The sequence below is a fragment of the Triticum urartu genome, chromosome 2A (genome assembly GCF_056163025.1).
Source record: "Triticum urartu cultivar PI428250 chromosome 2A, HENAU_Tu73, whole genome shotgun sequence".
Classification (NCBI taxonomy): domain Eukaryota; kingdom Viridiplantae; phylum Streptophyta; class Magnoliopsida; order Poales; family Poaceae; genus Triticum; species Triticum urartu.
Window position 1 is genome coordinate 635,694,094 of NC_141874.1, and position 14,712 is coordinate 635,708,805.

A 14,712-nucleotide genomic window follows, 5' to 3' on the forward strand; every position below is an offset into this window, starting at 1 on the left:
CTCCAACGCCGGACTGTATCGGAGCTCCAACGCCGGACTATACCCGAGGTGTCGTAAATCACCTTGGTTCAAAGAAGTTTGAAGGAGTTTAGCCAAGCTTAATGCCGGAAATGCCCTCTATGGAGCCAGCCACTAGCACCCGAGCTTTATGCCGGGCTGCTTCCGAGGTGGTGCACCACCCCGAATGTGGGCCGATTTTTGTGAATATTTTTTATTGGTGCAATTTATTCTCTGCCGAGATATATAGCCAGTAGCCCTCAAGGTGTGTATCAGACTAAAACCCGAGATGCACCTGAAGGATGACGTAAGACCGCTGATCCCAGTAGCCGCTGAGACTCAGGTTGATTTGCAAAATCGGCCTGAGAATCAAGTCCTAGCTCGGCAGAATACTTCGGGACACAAAAAGTGGCGTGCTTAGTCCTCGAGACTCAGGTTGGGTGCGGCCGACCAACCTGAGGATCAAAATCTCCTCGGCTACTGTATTGCACTTAAAATTTTCTGTATTGAACAGGCAATGCAGTAGCCCCCGAGACACTGGTCGGGTGGCAACACCAGATCAGGGGATCGATGTGCCCCTTTAATATTTGTAAATAATAAGCCCGGAGCCCAGTAGCCCCCGAGCCTTAATGCGGGCACGGGTGGCCGAATTAAGGATCAATATCCATAGTAAAATCACAAATTATGTGTAATGACTCTATGTATCCAAGTTGAGGGTGTCCTGGATTAGGGGGTGTTCGGGTAGCCGGACTATACCTTCAGCCGGACTCCTGGACTATGAAGATACAAGATTGAAGACTTCGTCCCGTGTCTGGATGGGACTTTCCTTGGTGTGGAAGGCAAGCTTGGCGATGCGGATATTCAAGATCTCCTACCATTGTAACCGACTCTGTGTAACCCTAACCCTATCCGGTGTCTATATAAACCGGAGGGTTGTAGTCCGTAGGACATCAACTCCATATACAACAATCATACCATAGGCTAGCTTCTAGGGTTTAGCCTCCTTGATCTCGTGGTAGATCTACTCTTGTACTACCCATATCATCAATATTAATCAAGCAGGAGTAGGGTATTACCTCCATCGAGAGGGCCCGAACCTGGGTAAAAACATCGTGTCCCTTGTCTCCTGTTACCATCCGGCCTTGACGCACAGTTCGGGACCCCCTACCCGAGATCCGCCAGTTTTGACACCGACATTGGTGCTTTCATTGAGAGTTCCTCTATGCCGTCGCAATCAGGAAGGATGCCTCCTCCCGTCTTTAAAGATGGCGCCGTTGCTAAGGGAGCCTTGTCTGTCGGTCAAACTCTCCGGCTAGGTGGTTTCCTCATGACCGCCTGTTTGGCTGTTGCGCCGACGGTGACCTCTCGGGTCATCAAAAGCAACCTACACGTCAGCTCGGAGCTCGTCGAGCAGCTAGATCCAATGGAGCTCTCTTCCATAAATGAGCTCTTGGATCGCATCGCTGCCTTGGGGGTCGCTACGGATTACGACCAGGTTGGGCTTAAACCCGATCTAAGAGAAATTAACTCTCCCCAAGTCACCCACCACGCTGCCGTGGTAGAGGCGCAGTGCGGCGACCCTTCATCTATTTTAAGGACTAGCTACGTCCGAATTCCCGACCCCTCCAAGCCGGATACCCGCGGAGAGGAGGATGTAACTCAAGACCTGAGCTTAGGATCAGGCAACGGGATAGATTCGTTGGACAACATCCAAGAATCCGAACTTCAGAGTTCGGAAACTCTTCGGCCTCCGAATCTTGGATTGGGTGAGGTTTCAGATTCAACGACACCCACGCACCCGAACATAAGCGATCTCTCCCAAATCAAGCAGAGGCCCGAGGAAACAGTACATCATTACTGGGCCAGATTCCTCCTGGTTATGAACAGGATAAAGGATTGCCGCGAGGGAGACGCAATCTCAATTTTCTGCAGTAATTGCATGGATGAGGGAATCCTTAACGCCGTAAGTCGTCGTGATATTACACGCTTTGCTGACTTGGCATCCATAGTACAAAACTACTGTGCGATGGAAAGCGCCTGGAAAACCGAAATAAAATTTTGGGATAATCCGGCCTTGAATAGTAATCCCGTCTGAACTAAGAGGGTGCATCATCATAGGACACCCGGGATAAACACCAAAAAGCCAAAACCCTCTACAGGGCATGGAACCGTACTGGAAAGGTGGCTTGATGGACCCTGTAGAATTCACAATACAGAGGACGCCACACCAACTCACAGCCTTAGAGCATGTTGGATACTCCGGCAGGTGGCCAAAATTGGCGAGGACCTGTTAATTCTGGAGGCCGCAGAAAGCCAGCCCGAGGACACCAGTACCATTCTCACAGTCTTCGAGACTTTTGCATCAAACAATATGCGAAAAAGAACACTCCGCAGCCTCGCCGAAGTCTATCAAGTTGCAACAATAAATCCATGGAGCGACACTGCTATTACCTTCAATGCAAGTGATGAACCTAGATTCCGAACAGCCCGAGCACCAGCCGCATTGGTCCTCAGTCCCATAGTGGATGGCTTTTGCCTCACCAAGGTGCTCATGGATGGAGGCAGCGGACTGAACCTCATTTATGAGGAAACCCTTCAAAAAATGGAAATAGACTGGAACCGCATCGAGCGAAGCAGCACACCATTTAGAGGAATAATCCCCAGTCGGGAAGCGCGCTGCATAGGAAAAATCACACTAGATGTGGTGTTCGGCACGCCAGATAATTACAGGTCTGAAGAAGTCACGTTTCAGGTGGCCCCGTTCAAAAGCGGATATCACGCTTTACTAGGGAGGGAAGCATTCACAATATTCCAAGCAATACCCCATTACGGGTACATGAAGCTTAAGATGCCCGGGCCGAACGGAATTATCACTCTAGCTAGTGATCCGGACATAGCACTCCACGCCGAAAACAAGACGGCCGCATTAGCCCTTGAGGCACTATCCGAAGCCTTAGCGGCCAAGGAACTGACTACGCTGCGCTCCACGGTTAACAGGGATGATGTGATACTCGACAAGAGATCCAAATCCACATCCTTCAAGCCAGCTGACGAAATAGTCAAATTCCAGGTCCATCCAACGGACCCCAATAAAACAGCTTCCATCGGGGCACGACTGAACCCTGATGTAGACGCCGCACTGCGAGAGTTCCTACGAGAGAACTGGGACATTTTCACCTGGCACCCTTCAGACATGCCAGGGATCCCACGCAGGCTGGCCGAACACAGCTTAAATATCCTAAAAGGATTCAAACCTGTCAAACAAGCCCTTCGGCGTTTTTCCGAACCCAAGAGACAGGCTATGGTTGAGGAGCTAGCCAAGCTATTGGAGGCCAGATTCATTAGAGACATAAAACATCTGGACTGGCTAGCAAACCTGGTGATGGTACCAAAGAAGGACAAATCCTGGCGCCTGTGTGTCGATTTTAAATACCTTAACAAGGCTTGCCCAAAGGATCCCTTCCCCCTCCCCCGTATCGATCAAATTATCGATGCCACCGCAGGACACGATTCATTGTGTTTCCTCGACGCATACTCCGGTTACCATCAAATCAAGATGGCAGAATCAGACCAAGCCGCAACAGCATTCATCACACCATACGGCCCATTCTGCTTCAACACAATGGCCTTCGGGCTGAAAAATGCCGGCGCAACATATCAGCGCATGATCCAAACATGTCTGGCAAACCAGATCGGCAAAACAGTGGAGGCGTATGTGGATGATGTGGTCGTCAAATCAAGACATGTCGAATCTCTAGTAGACGACTTGAGGCTTGCATTCGATAACCTCCGAAAATATGACATCAAACTCAACCCGGAAAAATGCGTCTTCGGCGTTCCAGCCGGAAAGCTCTTGGGCTTCATTGTATCCGGTAGAGGAATTGAAGCAAATCCAGCCAAGATCTGAGCTTTGTCACAATTGGATATCCCAAAGGACCTCAAACAAATACAAAAATTAACCGGATGCGTGGCGGCTTTAAGCCGCTTCATCTCCCGCTTGGGAGAAAAGGCACTACCCCTCTATCGCCTCCTTCGGCGCACCGAACACTTCGAGTGGACGGATGCCGCCACGGCCGGACTTGATGAAATAAAAGCCATATTGGCAACAAACCCAGCCCTGGCCGCACCGAACACCGGCGAACCAATGTTATTGTACATTGCAGCAACACATCAAGTTGTCAGCGCAGTGCTCGTTGTCGAGCAGGAAACGGATGGACACAAATTCCCCCTTCAAAGGCCGGTCTACTACGTGTCCACTATCCTCACTCCATGCAAATCACGGTACCCGCATTATCAAAAGATTGCATACGCGGTATTCATGGCATCCCGGAAGCTACGACACTACTTTCAAGAGTGTTCCATAACAGTAGCCTCGGAAGTACCACTCAACGATATTATCAACAACCGCGATGCAATGGGCCGGATTGCAAAATGGGCCATCGAGCTTCTCCCGTTTGATATAACCTATAAGCCACGGCGAGCTATTAAATCGCAAGTTTTGGCTGACTTCATCACAGAATGGACGGAGGCCGAGCTCCCTAAAGAGTATGACACATATTCAAACTGGATTATGCATTTCGACGGCTCCAAAATGTTGGCCGGACTGGGGGCTAGCGTCGTCCTGACGTCCCCCACAGGAGACATAGTCCAATATGTGCTCCAGATCATGTACACGGATTCCAACAATGCAGTCGAATATGAGGCCCTCCTACATGGTCTCCGGATAGCAGTATCCATGGGTATCCAGCGCCTAGAGGTACGCGGGGATTCAAACCTCGCGATATCCCAAATAAATGGAGACTTCGACGCCAAGGACCCAAAAATGGCAGCTTACCGCAACACCGTCATAAAAATGTCAGCTCGGTTCGAAGGGCTGGAGTTTCACCATATAGCCCGAGAAAACAATCAAGCAGCAGACGTCCTGGCATGCATCGGAGCAAAACGCGATGCATTCCCCACCAACATCTTTTTAGAAAGATTGTTCAAGCCATCCGTAGCATGGGAGGGGGAACCCGCAAATAACAGCCCGGACCCAGCCGCACCACTCGACGCCGAACAATCTGACACAATTGGAGGCTGTGCCAATGAAATTACACCTTCAGCCCACGTAATAATGGCGGTTATCGCCTCGTGGACAGAACCACTCCTAGCCTACCTTACTAGGCAGGAACTCCTGGAGGACCAAAACGAGGCCCGCTGCATAGTGCGGCGATCTAAAGCCTATAGAGTCCATGAGGGAGAGCTTTATAAGAAAAGCACTACCGGAGTCCTTCAAAGGTGCATCTCCGAAGAGGAAGGGCGGAACCTTCTGGCTGAAATTCATGCCAGACTCGGTGGTCACCACGCCGCTGCTCAGTCCCTTGTTAGCAAGGCTTTCCGTACAGGCTTTTATTGGCTGACGGCCCGGGCAGACGCTCAGGACCTAGTCCAACGATGCGCTGGTTGCCAACTTTTTGCCAACCAAAGCCATATGCCACCCACCGCACTCCAAACTATACCCATCACCTGGCCTTTTGCGGTCTGGGGGCTTGACATGGTCGAACCCCTTAAAGGTGGGACCGATAGGAAAATATACTTACTGGTCATGGTGGATAAGTTCACCAAATGGATAGAAGCCAAGCCTGTTAAAACGGCCGAATCCGGACCTGTGATAGACTTCATATCCGGGGTTGTACACCGTTATGGCGTCCCCCACAGCATCATAACCGATAACGGTACAAACTTTACCGCCGACGAGGTAAAACTCTGGTGCAAAAACATGGGCATCAAGCTCGATTATGCTTCCGTCTATCACCCACAAACCAACGGCCAGGTCCAACGCGCAAATGGTCTTATCATGAGCGGCATTAAACCCAGACTGGTGCGGTCCCTCAAGGAATCTAACACGCACTGGGTAGAGGAGCTCGACTCCGTGCTATGGGGGCTGTGGACCACGCCAAATCGCACCACCGGATACACACCATTTTTTATGGTGTACGGTGCAGAGGTAGTTCTGCTCTGCGACATAATTCATGACTCACCTAGAGTGCGCATGTATGAAGAAAGAGAAGCCGAGCTCAATCGGCAGGACAACTTGGACGCCTTGGAGGAGGAGCGTGACGTGGCAAAAGCCCGTTCCGCATTTTATCAACAGCAGGCCCGAAGATATCAAAGCAGAGAAGTACGGGCCAAAAATTACAATGTTGGCAAACTAGTTCTACGCCTGCCGGATAAGAAAAAGGACAAACTCAAGCCCAAGTGGGAAGGTCCATTCATAATCGACCAAGTCCTGACTGGTGGGGCGTACCGCCTGCGAGATGCGTCGGATAACCGACTCGAGCCGAACCCGTGGAACGCCACCCGTCTCCGAAGATTCTATGCCTAGCGCCGGACTCTGTGTTCGTCTCCTTCCTCTGTCCATTTTTTTGCATTTTTTTGTCTTACATTTCTCTCCTTCCCCTCTTTTCTTTTATAGCCCTTGAAGGCTCATCTAGGGACGCGCCACTCGCGCTCATTAAACCTGGGGGCTTCTTTAACAGAAGCTTATTTATACGGGCTTCACGCCCAACACATGCGTCAAACTTCCGCATGTACCTTTTTCTTCACCATTATATGCATCGATATAACTTAAGTTTTAGCCAAGCTGGGTTGCCTGGCTCCTGTGCTTACCCCTACGTTCCCGATTGTTCGGCTAGGCGGTAAAGGGAGCACCTCTACGATTGTTACTGCCGGGTCAGCCGGATGTGTACCTCAGACTGGGTGAAGCCAAAAGCTAGCGTTCTTAAGGGAATATTCGGTCGGTGAAATAAAAGATGATCTTTTTACTCATTTTATTTATGCGCCCCAGATGCTTTTTTCTGCGTCTTTTCACGCAGTCCGGACATGCACTTTAGGGCATGCCTCCCAGCGAAAGGAACCCCTAACGGAACTATTCTCTCTGGAAGATGTTTCTTACTAACCATGTAATATAACATAACTAGTTGGGCACTTGTCTGATAAAGCACTAATGACCCCTACGCCTGGTCTCCACGCACACCCCAGTTCTTATATAACCGCTATGGTATTCGGACACACTCCGGACCGTCAGGTCCCGAGGTTGAAGCGAAAAGGTCGGCAACGACAAACGATCTACAATCCGGCTAGAAGGCATTACACATGTCAATTCAAAATTACATAGTCATTCTGACTGATTGTATTCCTCTTCTATACCATCTAATAGGCTGTCTAATTTACAGTCCTGCTGGGAATACTTCGCGGCCAACTCTACTTGGCCATATACTAAGCTAACAAGGATCTCCTTCCCGTCAGGCCCCACTGGTCCGACCTCGGCCATGTGGTTTGGGTCAGACTTCGTAAAACGGGTCTTCACCATGGCCCAGGCCTCCCTAGCGCCTTGTCGGCAGGCCGATATCTTCCACAACCGGAAGCGCCGCCGAGCTCCCTTCAGCTTCTCCGCAAGCTCTCCAAGGCCCTCGGGCATGGAGTGGGCAGGCCATAAGGCTTGGGCAACACTTCGCATCACCTGCCGAATTCGCTCGTGCAGTTGCAAGAGTTCGGGAAGAAGGTCACCCGTAGAACCGGGCATCTCCTCTGCAGGACGACCTGTGAGCATACCTACAGACATTACTCTGTTAGTCGACTTCCTCGCCAAACTCTTTTTTTCAAAGTTCGTTCAAGCACTTACTAAATACACCGCGTCGAAGCCGCTGATTCTCCTTCGTGGAGTCCGACAGCTGGCCACGAACATCTTTAAGTTCGACGTCCAGCTTGGTGTTGGCATCCTGAAGATCATTCTTCTCTCGCCTCACCTTTGTCAACGTACTCTCACCGGCCTTTAGCCGGCGTAAGAGTTGTTGCTTTTCCGGATCAAGTCCGGCGCCATCTGCAATATGATTTGTCAGATTTGCACCCACACCACACAATACTAATCTTTCGAAGTGTATCTTACCTGAGGGGGTCTCTTTGGGCTCCCCTGCTGCGGCTAGTGCGGCCTCTAGTTGGGCCTTGCACTTTTCCAGCTCCTGGGACAGTACGGTATTCTTGTCTGTAAGAACCTGCATATTAAATGATCCTTAAATCAGTTGCTCTAACTGTTTCAAGTCTCGGGGGCTACTGGTATATATATATCTGACCAAAATTTTCTTACCCGTATGTCTTTTACATACTGCTCCGTGGCTCTGGCTAAACCATTTTGAGCGGTACGGAGGTACGCATCTCCCGAATTAAAGGCATCTAAAGCCTCTTGGGAGAAACAAGCGTCGCGTAGAACTGTCCGGCGACGCCTGTGGTTCATGGCACTCTCCACTTCAGAATTTGTGGCAGACAGCCTGTCCGCATCCTCTGTCGGAGGAGCGTCCGGTGCGCGCCTTGTGCTCGCCTCCGCTTCCTGGCCAGACGTTGGAGCCTGGCTGGTGGAGGCGCGATTGGCAACCTCTCTGGATGTAGTCCGACAAGGTCTCCTCGTTCTGAAGATAGCACGAACGTTAATATGCCCTGACAGAATAACACCAGGGAAACAGAGGGTGCGCTATACCTTTGCGCCGGCATCTCAGTCCGGACTACATTCCTTTTTGCCCCACGGGGCCCTGCGACCCCTCGTTGGCTAGCCGCCGCAGGTTCAGCCTCCTGCCTCGGAAATCTCCCCTGCAAAACATGGTTGTCGTCAGAAACACCGGAATACGTGAGAATGGAATCTCTCTCAAGGGAATGAGACTCCGGTTTCTGTCACCTGGGATGCCGGGATTAACCCTGGGTAATCAGCCATAATGGCTACCAAGGTATTGTCCTTGCTTAGCTGATGGAACACCCCGTCGATAAGCTCCACCGATATGTCCAGATCCTCTTCGGAGTTCGGATCGAGGGACCGTTCTGGGTCCTCGGGCTGTGGAGGGCGGCTGTTTATATCCTTTACCTCCTGTCGCAGTTCCTGCATTGAAGTCGTTAGACTACATATCTAACCGTGGGAGTATAAAACAAACGGGCAAGCGCAATTGTTCACTTACCCAACTTGGAGGATCATACATAGTAAATCCGGCCTGCGGGTTGACGCGGAGGAATTCCTCCTTTTCTCCCTTGTACAAAGAGGATAAGATCTTTACTAGGGCGGCGGCTGAGGCCGGCCCCTTACGACCGTAACGGGTGGCGTCATCCTCCCCGTTGAAATCCCACATGGGGTGGCCTCTATATTGAAGCGTCTGCACCCCCCGCATAATGCATGCGGCCATGACTCCAATCATGGTTAGTCCGGAATGAGCCAACAGTCTTATCCGGCCCATCAGGTAAAGGACTTCTCTGTCGCTTTCTCTTTGAGAGCTCTGCGGACGCTAGCTCAAGTGTTTCTTCAATGAAGCACTGTTGAACTCAGGGAGACCGACACGGATAGGGTCCGGTAGCGGGACGTCATCTATGTAAAACCATTCCAAAGGCCAGTCCTCGGACGCCTTCTTTGGGGTTCCGGATAGGTATCCGGTCCCGGCGATGCGCCATACTTCGGCTCTGCCCACTTGGTATATAGACCTTTCTTGAGAACGGGGCACCAGGCAGAATAACCTCTTCCACAGCGCAAAATGAGCCTCAACGCCTAAGAATAGCTCGCAAAGGGCGACGAAACCCGCAATATGTAATACGGAGGCGGGCGTGAGATTGTGCAGCTGGAGGCCGTAGAACTCCAGAAGCCCGCAGAGAAATGGATGAATTGGAAATCCCAGTCCCCTTATTAGATAGGGGACGAGGCACACCCGCTCTCCTTTAGAAGGATTGGGGGTGCTCTCCGCTTGTTTTCCGCCATTGTAGGTGGCGAGACCGGCTCGGACCGGGACCATGTATGCCTGAGGGAGAAATCCCTTGGCCTGAAGCGACACTAACTCGCTATGCGGGATGGTGCAACTCTCCCAGTCCCCGGGTTTGGGACCGGAGGGGCGAGGGGAGGAGCTGCGATGGTTGGCCATGCTGGAATGGACCTTTGCTGGAAGCGCTCTGATGATAACTCGCGGAGAGGAGAAGATGTGGTTTGGACCTAAATCCCCATCCCGTTAAATAGGCGGCTCGTTTATACGGCTAGGGGTGTGGATGTGAAAACGCCCCGGCTTTTCGCATTCGTTTGACGCGTGGAAGACGGCCATTATTGGGCGTGGAAGCCGAGGAGCACTACATTACAAAAATTGGACATTATTCCTACAGGTACACATGATTTGGAGAAGAATCCGCCTTGCAATGCCGAACAATCTGCGTGCCGGACTCGTCGTCATTGAAGCCTGGTTCGGGGGCTACTGAGGGAGTCCTGGATTAGGGGGTGTTCGGGTAGCCGGACTATACCTTCAGCCGGACTCCTGGACTATGAAGATACAAGATTGAAGACTTCGTCCCGTGTCCGGATGGAACTTTCCTTGGCGTGGAAGGCAAGCTTGGCGATGCAGATATTCAAGATCTCCTACCATTGTAACCGACTCTGTGTAACCCTAACCCTATCTGGTGTCTATATAAACCGGAGGGTTGTAGTCCGTAGGACATCAACTCCATATACAACAATCATACCATAGGCTAGCTTCTAGGGTTTAGCCTTCTTGATCTCGTGGTAGATCTACTCTTGTACTACCCATATCATAAATATTAATCAAGCAGGAGTAGGGTATTACCTCCATCGAGAGGGCCCGAACCTGGGTAAAAACATCGTGTCCCTTGTCTCCTGTTACCATCCGGCCTTGACGCACAGTTTGGGACCCCCTACCCGAGATCCACCGGTTTTGACACCGACACAAGTACTTTACGTCATTAATGCTCGGATCTGCATTGTACAAAACTTTGTTGACGGACCATCGGCTTCCACCTCCTCGGCCAGTAGCCGAGGAGTGTTTGTCCTACTTTATAAAGCCTTTATGAGGGCAAAGATTTACAACAAACAAGGCAATCTGGCCATACGGTTTTATAAACAAAGGTACGCAGAGAGTTATATTACTGTTTAACAGAAGAAATGTCTTCCAAAGAAAATAGTCCCGCTATCGGTTCCTTTCTTTGGGTTGTCATGCTAAGCATGATCATTAAATCTCAGCTCTAATGTAAGAGCAAAATATTGAGGATTTAGTTTGGGAGGCCAGTTAATAGCCCCCGGTAGTGTTCGGCGACAGTCGGGGTCAAGCCGTAAACACTTCGGCCAATGTTACGAACGGCCCATCATTTAACATAGTCATCGGATATCTGACCAGTTTACGCTTATTGTGAAAGTCAGTTTTTGGCTTTCTCCACTGAGGTGCTTAACCATGTGAGCTGGAAGCACAATCGCAGTGGTTCTCCCTTTGCACGCCTAGACGAACAAAATGGAATGTAGGAAGCAAGTGCAGGAGCCGGGCAACCCAACTATTGACCGAAGACACAATTCGAAACCGATGCATATATAGCAATATCTGAGAATGTTTTTGCCGAATCCCTAAAGGTGTCCGGCATTGCACTGCGAGACTAATGCTGGAAAAGCACAAATAGTTTAAAAGTGCCAAAAATCTTGGAAAACCAAGAAACGTCAGTAAAAACATGACGCCCGAACAATATCAAGTGTTCGGTGCCAATCCGAAAGTTGGTCTTAGAAAAAAGAAGTGCTTCTGTCGTGCTTTAACATGGTACATCCTATCTCAAGACTTCGAGCGGGTCAGCCTACGGCTTCAACCTCCTATCCCGAGGGCGGAGTACTTCTCATCAGGCCAGTTTAGCAAACTAAACTCTAGCGGCTTTGAGAGAGAAATTAGGCTCCCCGGCTAGTGATCGCACACTCGTGTCGAAAAAAGGAGTGATAAATAATAATAATAATAAAACTTTGCAACGACTAAGAAGAAGAACACTTATTATAAAACGGCTCAAATAAACTTAAGAGCCCCCAAGTGAATTGGGTAGAAGAATGATTGCATGTACCGAAGTACTTATATCATATCTATGTTCAACCGAACTTTAAACGTGTCTTAACCGACCGTCAGCTTCTCCCTCTTCGGTCAAAGACCGAAAAGTGTTATGTACTCCATCGGTCGAGAATATCGATGGTGTTTCCAATAACCAGGCAATCAGGCCATAAGGCTGTAACAGACAAAGCGCACTCAGGGAACTTATGCTATATTACCGTGAAGTGTAAGAAGCATCTTCGAAGAAAATAGTACCCCCACCGATACCTTTCTTCGGTGCTCATTGTTATTATGAGACTTGTGTAATAGATTTTTTGTACTCATGAGTTCCGTTGTGTGCCGACCATCATTGAAAACTATAAGAGCGCTAGCTTTCGGCTTCACCCAGTCTGAGGTCCGGCTCGGGCGACCCGATTGTGACAATCGCAGAGGTGCTCCCTTTACTCCCTAGCCGAACAATCGGGAACGTAGGGGTAAACACAGGAGCGAGGCAATCCAGCTTGCAAATCGCTTAAGTCAATATGGTGCATATTATGGCGTAATACACGAACAAGGAACGAAGCCGTACAAGTATAATCATATGCAAGTGGAAAATCTTCATGAAGGAAGCCCCCAAATGAATTGGGTATTTGAATTTATGCGTCACAAACAAAGTTTGGACAAGGAAATTTTTTACAAGCAACTTTTTTCCAAAAAAGTATAATGCTTGGTCGAACCGAACACAAGTTAGAAATTAAAGCTTTGAGCATGAAAGCGACTTAGCTGGTTAATGTGTTCGGTATTGATGACGCGGTCCGAGCTTGATGCGGGGCAAGGTTCCACCCCCAAGCTGGTCCCGAGGTGGCGGAGCGGAGAGCTCGACACGCCGAAGTGGTGACATAGCACGGTCAATGCAGACCGGCAGAGTGACGCCGAAGTCCCCGGATCATTTTCCTGTGCACAAAAAATAGTGCAAACCGGAGATAATAGTAATAATGATAATTAAAAAAAATGTTGCATAATAAATAATTTATGCAAAGTGAGGAATAGAAGAAATATGGCCTGGCGCCGAAGTCAATGTCGATGCAGGGCGTCTGCGTGATGTAGTAAAGGCGTGGCAAAGCCTGAATTCACAGGTCGGTCTGAGCTCCGGATGCGGCGTTCGCCGGACTATGTACGGAAACTGATCGAACCACCACACGACCGTCGTTAATGCGGTCACCATTTGATAGACCTGTGTACATATCATGGACAAACCAGAGTAATAATTCCTTGGGAAAAATGAACCCAAACAAGCAAAAAATACTGGGATTAATAGCACCTGGTTTATTTGTTGTAGCAATCCGAAGGAAGGTGATTCCCAAAATTGGGACTCGCTCCGCACACCCATTTCCTGATGGGCGATAAAACGACGGCATGGCAATGCTGGTAAAGGGTGACTCACCGAGGCAAAGCCCTCGGCCCAGCTAACGTGACGGAGCTGGTCGGCTAGTGACGCCGAAGTGTCTGGAGTAGGTTGATGAAGAGATGGCGAAGCCCCCGGTCCAGATGAGATGTCGAAGCCTCGACGTCAGCCGATGAGTCGAAGTAGGTCGGCGTGATGGACACCAGCTTGAAGAAGCAATAGTGCGGCCTTGTCGATGCAGGTCGTGACGTGGTCGATGCCGGCTTGATGAAGAGACCGTGCGGCGATGTCGGTATGCCCGCTCTGTGTAATCCGTGGGGCGGCGATGTTGATGATGATTTATCCTTCGCGATGCCAGACTCTTGTTCGGCTTGCCAAGATGATGATCCGAAGAAGTTGAGCTCGGCTAAAGTGACGACGTGTTTAGCAGGTCGGCAGCCGTGGAGTAATATTGCCGGACTGGTTTGACACCAGCATGATGTTGAAGATCATGTTCAAAAGATCTTAAAGTTAGTGGGATGTGTTCGGGAACAAAACACAATACCCCATACAAAACTTCCTTCAAAAGGGATGTCCGAAATCCCGTTCATAAAAAAGATGAACTCGGGTCGGATTCGTTTTCGCGCAGAAAACAGATCCGGAAAGTGATGCACTAATCGGAAGGTTCCCAGAGTTTGGATAGTCGGATCGAGTTGAAAGTTTGAGAGGTGGTAGATATAGGAATTCCTCAGCCGGTCAGCGGTTGGATCTTCCAAAGGACGTCCGAGCTAGAAGCTGGACACCACGCCCTAAACTCATCCAAATTCCCATCCAGATTTGACAGGGCTCCGGTATATCATGGATTGCCAGAGATTCCTCCATCGGAACTCGACGAAATTTTCCAGGGTTGTTATAGACTCAATTCCACACAATTCCAGCAAAGCGATCGTTAAAGCAATACTCGAGGAGGTGGTGGCGGCAGATACGAGTTTGCTGTCCAAAAAAAAAACAGCACGGTCGCTTGAGGGCAATGTTGACGTTGAGCCCCCGAGCTCCGTAGATGATTCCTCCGTGATCTTGATAGAGATCGGAGTTGATGTTTGATGAAGGCCCTCGTCCGAACATGGTGATCCGAACACAGGGCGCAATTCTTGGTCGAACCGGTGACCAGTCGAACTAGTGACGAAGACACTGAAGTCGCAATTGATCTGCAGGCGAGCCATCGATCCTTTTGTCAATCACACAGCGGAACTCTCAATGAAAGCACCAATGTCGGTGTCAAAACCGGCGGATCTCGGGTAGGGGGTCCCGAACTGTGCGTCTAGGATCGATGGTAACAGGAGGCAGGGGACACGATGTTTACCCAGGTTCGGGACCTAGGTAAAACCCTACGTCCTGCTTGATTAATATTGATGATATGAGTAGTACAAGAGTAGATCTACCACGAGATCGGAGAGGCTAAACCCTAGAAGCTAGCCTATGGTATAATTG